The sequence below is a fragment of the Pan paniscus genome, chromosome 10, assembly GCF_029289425.2.
Source record: "Pan paniscus chromosome 10, NHGRI_mPanPan1-v2.0_pri, whole genome shotgun sequence".
Taxonomy (NCBI): Eukaryota; Metazoa; Chordata; class Mammalia; order Primates; family Hominidae; genus Pan; species Pan paniscus.
Genome location: NC_073259.2, coordinates 41,994,242 through 42,002,367, shown reverse-complemented (window position 1 = coordinate 42,002,367; position 8,126 = coordinate 41,994,242).

Genomic DNA, 8,126 nt, shown 5'->3' with positions numbered 1-8,126 from the left:
TCCTTTGACCTCTTTTATACCATCTGTGAAGTAGAAATAGAAAAGACCCCATTTTGCCCCCACAGAGCCTCTGACAGGGCGGCAGAGGCCCACCTGGCCCAGGGCAATGCCTACCTTTCCACAGTTCCTGAGACCCCACTCTTCCACCCCAGGGGGTTACCAGCTCTCCCAGCCCTGCGTCTCCTTTCCTGGCCTGGTGGTCCTGATGTTCTGGCCCTGGTGGCTGGATCTGCATGTCTTTCCTGGACCTGGCTCAACCCTGCTCTGGGTGGCAGGGGCCAGAGCAGAGAGAGGACTGTGTCTGGGAGAGTCACAGATGGTCAGAGATAGAAGGGGTAGCAGCCCCCTCTGGGCCCAGAGGAAGAGAGAGCCCCTGAGGGGGGAGAACCATTTGCCAGTCACATCGCGGACCCTGGGCCTCCGCCTCCAGGGCAGACATCTTTTTCACACACTAGGCACTTCTGGCTCACAAGGGCACAGGACCCTGTCTAGAGGCCACGGGTCCATCCTAAGCCTGATCCCAGGATCTGGTGCCGGGTAGGGTAGCGAGGCACTGGTGGGTGACTGACGTGCGCCACGCTCCCCACTCAACACCCACGTGCGGGGCCACCTTGGCCTCCCACCGTCCTCGCTTTGGCCTGGTATCCGAATGGCATGTGGTCAAGCACAGCACCTTGCCCCCCCACCCGTCACCCCTGTGTACTCTGTGGGGAAGGGAGGGGGCAGCAGTGGCATCTGGGCTCTGCCAAGGCCAGAATAACAGCTGATACATCAGATATGTCCCAGATGCTTTGCAGGAATTAGCTCCTCAATCCTGACAACCACCACTTGAGGTGGACACTTTAATTCTCATCACTCCAAATGACAGAGGAGGAGGCTCAGGGGGCTGGAGTGTCTAGTCTAAGGCCACACGATTATGATGGATGGGAACCTGGACAGTTGGGGTGAGGAGCTCTTTAATCGGAGCCTCTAAGTTTTAGGACCCCTAGAAAGGGTAGCGGGTTAGAGAAGGAAGCTGCGTTCTTACTGTCTGGGGTGCAGTTTAGGGCAGCCCCGCCACCTAACTCTCTCGGAGCCGAACGCTTTTTTCTTCCAAGTGCCTGTGCATGACTTAAATCTATTTCTTGCTTCCTTCCTCTGGCGTCAGTCAGCTCCTGAGAGTTGACAGGTCTTGGTTAATTGCCAAGTCCCTGGCTCCTAGGCTGGCTTTGCAGGGCTTGCCTCTTGGGCCCCACACCAGGGGGCTTTGCTTTCGGATGTCTTCACCTCCCTGGAGCAATGGAAGGCATGCTAGCCTGGGGCTCTGGGCTGGGGGAGGTATGTGGGGCTTGCCTGTTGCTTCCTTTCTGGCTGGACAGTCTTCCTTGGGTGCAGTCAGTAGAGATGTCTTTGACTGTCACTGCTGTGGCTGCCAAACAGGAACAGCCACAAAAAAGCCCCAAATAAACAAAACTCCACAAACAGCCCAGCCCTACCTCCTCCCTCTCCCCTCCTCACCCCTTGTCTCCTTTCCTCCCCCAGCTCATCTTCAATCCTCCTGACAACCACCACTTGAGGTGGATGCTTTAATTCTCATCACTCCAATTGACAGAGGAGGAAGCTCAGAGGGCTTGAGTGCCTAGTCTAAGGTCACCCAATTATGATGGATGGGAACCTGGACAGTTGGAGTGAGGAGCTCTACTCCCTTTACTCTGGAACTGGCATCCCTGGGGGTCCTGGTCCAGGCTGCACTCTCTGAGCAGGGGTCTCTGTCCCAGCTAGGCCAGAGGGCCTGACATCACCCTCTCCTGGCCTTGGTACAGAGCCTGAACCACCTGGGGGCTTGGACCCCCACCCAGGGAAGCAGGAGGCCTGGCAGGGGTTGGGAGGTGGGAGATGGAAAGTGGGGGAAGGTTTCCGTCTCTCTGAGGATGTTTAGGTACCCAAGCAGTCTCCAACTCCCTCCTGGATGTACAAATAAACAAACCTGCTTGGGGCTTCAGGTGAGGACAGGCTTGGACAACCCCCGCTAGAAATAACACCTGGACATCCTGTACCCTCTGGGACTCCGGAACCCTGCTCTTCTAGTCCTTACATGGTCCAGGGACAGGAATCTACATCTCCCTTTCCTGCCTCTTGAGTCTATCCCCTTTACCCCAGTCCCCTGTCACTGGTAACAGGACACAATCCTGATGATCCAGGAGGCAGAGAAAGAGCAGAGGAGGGGCAGGGCTGGCTAGAGGCGAGGAATGGGGAAGAGGCTTAGGCTGGGCTGCCAGAGCCTCCTGGAACTGGTCTTGAAGTGAGGGGGAGTTTTCTTGTTTTTTCTCTCTCCTCCTCCCATTTCCTTCTCCACGTCACTCCCACCCAACCTGTGGTCTGTCTCCTTCGCATTCTCATCCGCCTCCTCTGTGTTTTCGATTGTCATGCTCTCTCTCACTTATCTTACTGTCTGTCTGTCCCTCTCGGAGTCACCTGCCCACTCAGAGTCCTGGCCTGGAGCTCCTCCTTTCGGCCCTGGGTGGGGGCAGAGGGAACAGGGTTTGTGTCCCTGCAGCCCAGTTGGATGTCCTTATGAGAATGGCATCCCTGTGTCATAGTTTCAGCGCCTCCTCTTTGCCCTGCTCCCCATTTGGCCTGAGGCCTCCTGGCCTGGGGAGCATCAGGTCTCTGGAAATGCTGGATGGCAAGACATAGTTGTTGGGTGAATGTTCCAATGGGCACATCCTAGCCTGGGTCAGGCTCTGGGGCAGGATTTGACTCTTGGGGAGACAGACAGGGACTCTCTGGGCAGGGGAGCCAGCAAAGGGTTTGGAATCTACAGGGGAAAATCTTTGTATCACTGCAGGACACGATGGGAAGGAGGGCCACTCCTCCAAGAAGCCTTCCCACATGAGCCTGCTCAAGTTTCTGTCAATCTTTCATCTTCTCCCCTAAATGCATGTCCCCACCTATGGTCGTGATCTGGGTCAGTGCCATCTCCCTTATGAAGTTAGCCACTCCTGGCCTTTATTCTCTGGATATTCCCTTTGAGCAGGGCTGGTCCAGGGTCCAAGTCCTGGGAGTGGGAGGACCTAGGCTGGGGGCTGAGGGTCTTTGGCAGACTGTGGTTATGTGGTTAGAAGTTCTTTTTTTTTTTTTTTTTGAGACAGAAGTTCTTTTTTTTTCTGAGATGGAGTATTGCCCTGTCGCCCAGGCTAGAGTGCAGTGGCATGATCTCGGCTCACTGCAACCTCTGCCTTCTGGGTTCAAGCAATTCTCCTGTCTCAGCCTCCCGAGTAGCTGGGACTACAGGCGCATGCCACCATGCCCAGTTAAATTTTGTTTTGTTTTGTTTTTAGTAGAGATGGAGTTTCACCAGGTTGACCAGATGTTCTTGATCTCTTGACCTCATGATCCGCCTGCTTTGGCCTCCCAAAGTGCTGGGATTACAGGCGCGAGCCACCGCACCTGGCCCCCCTTTTTTTGTAACAGTATTTTACTCTGTCACCCAGGCTTGAGTGCAATGGTGTGATCTCGGCTCACTGCAACCTCTGCCTCCCAGGTTCAAGCGATTCTCCCGCTTCAGCCTCCCGTGTAGCTGGGATTACTGGTGCGCACCACCATGCCTGGCTAACTTTTGTATTTTTTGGTAGAGACAGGGTTTCACCATGTTGACCAGGCTGGTCTTGAACTCCTGACCTCAAGCAATCTGCCCGCCTCGGCCTCCCAAAGTGCCAGGATTACAGGTGCCTGGCCTGTGGTCAGAATTTCTGAGGGTCCCAGAGCTGGGCGTTGGGGACGTAAGTGTAGGTGTGGGAAGGGTCAAGAAAGGAGAACTAACAGCAAAGATAGAGAAATTAAGCCTCCTCCACATGCCAGGCAGGCTATGGAGACATGGAAGAGGCACTGACCCATGTGACGGTGTCTACGATGCCTTCCCAGATAGGGACCATGAGCTCAGGCCTGAAGGAAGAGCAAGAGCTGTCCAGGCAGGGGAGGGGAAGGGTATTTCAGGCTGGGCCAGCATTATGTGCTGCGGATGTGAGAAATTATTTGTGTGGGGTTTTGACAGAGAATGACAACTGAATGAATGAATGACTACTCCAGCTGGTGTTACTGGAGTGTTGGAGGTACTGTAGAGCTCAGAGGAGCAGTGACGCCCTTGGAGTCCCACAGAGGCTTTCATCAAGGCATGTCTTTACTGTGCATACTATCCTTCAGGGGCTCCCCGTGGCTTTGGGGATGGAAGATTCCTCGGAATGCCAAACCCAATCCTTCTTCCTTGCTGGGTCTCACCTCCACTATGCCTTTTTTCTCTCCACAGCCCTGCCCATTCTCCCACCCGCCGACCCCACCACACTGGCCACCTTTCCCTGCACCTGCTGAGTGGTATCAGGTGATTGGGTTGAACAGCACAGATATAGAACAATTCCATCATCACATATGGTCCTATTGGACAGTGCTGACCTGCAAAGCAGGCATCTGAGATGGGTCAGGAGGCTGCAGATTCCTGGAGGCTGTGAAAGGGTTCAAGACTGTCCAGCGGGCAGCCTGGGATGTGGCAGGAGCACTGAACCTGGACTTAGGAGACCTGGTTTCTGGTCTGGGGCTCTGCCACTCACCAGCTGTGTGGTTTGGGGCCAAATGCTTGGCCTCTCTGGGCCTCGACGGCCTGTAAAATTAGGTTGTACTACAAATCTTTTTTTTTTCCAGTTTAGTTCAACAAACGTTCCTCAAACTGTAGTGGAGCCTCTTGCTCTGCTGGGTACTTGGCTTCCAGTGTGATCCACGGTCCCTGGCCAAGCAGCATGCTGGGAGGTTGGGCAGGTGCGGGTGTCCTGTAATGAGGCCAGGCCTCTGGCGCCAGGGAGAGGTAGGCACGGGCTAATTACACTTTCCTGTCTTCACAGCACTCAGCCCAATTTGTAATTATTTATTGTTGGTGTTTACGTGTTTGTGTCTGCCTCCCCTGCACAGCTCTGTGAGCACACGGACTGTGTGGTGGCTTTGTTTCTTTAGTGTCCCAATGCCTGGCATAGTGCCTGGCACACATCATAGGTGCTTGATAACTATTTCTTTCTGGAGTGAGTAAAAGGCCACCCTTCCTCCCAGCACCCATGTTACACTGGATTTCAACACAGGGTACAACCGCAAGAGCTTTGGGATGCTGTAGAGTGACAGAGCCCAGGCAGGATGTGGAAGGAAGTCAGCATGGGTGTCCCCCCATCTCTGGAAGCTAGCTTTGGGGCCCCTGCCCCACCCTTGCTAGGCTGTGCTGGGCTCACTGGGATGAGTCACAGGTTGACACTGGGTCCTCTGCCTGGAGGAGTCAGGCAGACCACCGCCATTTGACTCCTAGGCCTGGCATCCTGCTCCTTCAGCTTCTGGCCCAGCGTCTGGTCATGGCCAAATGCCTTGGAGGGGTGAAAAGATTAGGGTCCCTCTTGCAAAGCAAAGAAGCAGAAGGAAGCCTCCCCAAGATGGCAGAGGCCCCACTAGTCCTAGAATTTTGTCAGACATGTATGTGGGGCCGAGCGGGACCAAGCCTTAGGCCCCCAGGTCCCTTTCCTTTGAGGTGGGACACAGGGACGGAGCATGTTGGGGTGGGCAGCTTTCCTCTGGTCCAGGTGTAGGGTAGGCCCAGCCTTCCTGGGGAACCCTAGACCCTGCCCCACTGTGTGGGTGCTTGGTTCATGCCAGTGGCATTTTGGCAAGGCTGCCAGGCCTGCTTCTGGGTGGAGAGGAGCAGGAAGGAGGATTGCACAAAGGGAAACTGGCAGGAGAGCCCTACTTCCTCCGGCTGCTCAATGCCTTGCAGGGAGGGCCGAGGGGCAGCACAGGTTGCCTTGGTTCCCCAGGAAACACCATGTCCTTGCATCTGTGTCCTCTCCCAGGAGGAGAGGCCAGGTCCCAGAAACAGGGGTCCTGTCATGCCCACTCTCCATGCCACCCTCTGTGCCTGGCTGTGACCCATGAGGGAGGTTCCTACAGCCCTCATTTCTTAGGCCTCAGACAAACACTCAGCCACTCCCCTCCCTCCCTCTGTCTCTGGGCTTCACAGTGGCCCTCAGCCACTTCTGCCTGCTTCCTCCCTGCAGGAAGCCCCCTCACTTCTCCTTTGAGCAAGACAGCTCTCAAAAACAACCTCCACCATGGCAGGGGCTGGGTTGTTCACTGTTCTGTTGCCACCGGCACATGGCAGGTGTGCAGTAAACAGTTGTTCAATTGAGACACAGCACGCCCTCTATTATTAGCGCTTTCTCCATGGCTCTCTTTAGGCAAGGGTCTCTTCCCTCCCTCCCCCATTAGACAGGGCTGAGGACCCTGTTTCTCCTCCTCCTAGTCTCCCATGCCTGGAATCCTGGTCACTGCAGAAACGGGCCAATCTTACCTACCTCTGCTATTTGGGCATTTCTGAGTCTCTACTGGGTGCCTGTCCCTGTGCTGAGCAGTGGGGCAAATATGAAGATAAGCGAGGCAGGGTTGTGACGGGTGTTCACCCCACAACTCTGGATCCCTGCTGCCCCTGAGACCAGCACTTTCTGAGCTCTGGAGTCTCTTTCCATCCAGCCCTGCCTCCGGGCCAGCTGCCGGCTGGTTGCAGCCTCCTCACCTTTCCACTCCTGACACTGTACACAGCTATTTAGCAGGTATCTTCCTCCCTGGGGCTGCTTTCAGGAAAGAACAAAGAGGGACGGCAAGGCTAGGGAGTGGCAGGGCATCTGGAGACACTTATTTGTAAGCCCAACTAGCTCCCCTGAGCTTCAGCTGCTGCCTTTATCTGGCCCGATAATAGACCGAAACCATAGTCTGCTCCCTGTTGAGTGATCTGTGGGCCTGCCAGGGTGGCAGTGGCCCAGGGTGGCGCTGAGCACTGCTCCAACTGACATAGGGCGGGGAGCCACCAGCCTGCAGTCTGCCTGCCATGCAGGGATGTTCTGTCCATCCAGGGGTCCTCAGTGGCTGTCTAGGAGGCTCAGGACATATCTGGAGAAGGGCAGCTTCATCTATTGTGGTGTGTGGTATTTCCAGCACTGAGCACGGTGCCTGGCATATAGTGGGAGCTCCGTGGCTGAACGTTAAGCATTCAGCACCTATTTATCAGAGATCTACGATGTGCAGGAAGCTGTGTTTTCCCCTCCCCATCCTTCTATATGCTTCCTTCAGCACCTGTTGGGGATTCCTTGATGCCGTGAGAGGCGGGGAGTCTCCAAGGCCATTGGTCTGTGAAAGGCCAGTCGGGGGCCAGCCTTGCCCACCGTGTCTCAGGGAGGAAGCATCAGTGCCTAGGATAACAGCAGGTGCTTGCTCATGTGACCAATGCCATCTCCTCAGCACCAGCAGGCAGGCATGGGGCTGCTGCACTCCCATTTTGCAGAGGAATGGGGCTTGCGCCCAGATTTTCCACCTCATCCTTCAGCACCCAGAGTGCTGCTGCCACCCTGGCAGGCTCACAGATAGCTTAACAGGGAGCAGAATATGGTTTCGGTCTATTATCGGGCCAGATAAAGGCAGCAGCTGAAGCTCAGAGGAGCTAGTTGGACTTCCAAATAAGCATCTCCAGAAGCCCTGCCACTCCCCGGCCTTGCAGTCCCTCTGTTGGGTGGGATAAGAGCTGGGGTTGGGCTGGGCTGGGGAAGGGCAGCCAATGGAGATGAGGTGAGGAGCAGAGGGAGTGGGCGGGCTGGGCCAGTGGGCGTAGATGGGCTCAGGACTGGGCCCCGGCCTGGGCTGCTGGATGGAGCAGGGCCGGCTGGTGGGAATCCAATGACCCCAGCTCCTCTCTGAGCGGCCACTGGCTACCTTTTGAGAGGGCAAACAGTGCCAGGAGGGATCTGGGGCTAATGACTGTTTTCCAGCAGGTGATTCCTCTATGTGGGGTTTATCTGCCTGGGTCATCATTCTGCAGTCTGCACTTACCAGGGTAATAGCAGGCTGGTCTGGGGCCTCTGCCTGCCCATTGGCCTTGGGGCCCTGCAAACAGATGGCAGTAGATGAGGGAGGGGAGGGCAGGAATAAACAGGAGCAGCACCCACTGTGTTTTCTGAAGGGCGGCTCCCTGCCTGTGTTTTCTGAAGGGTGTCTCCACAGCTTGCGGGGGGGAAATCCTGGTGAGGACGGGAGAGAAGATTCAATCTAGGGCCAGGGGCTGGGTTTCAGTTGCC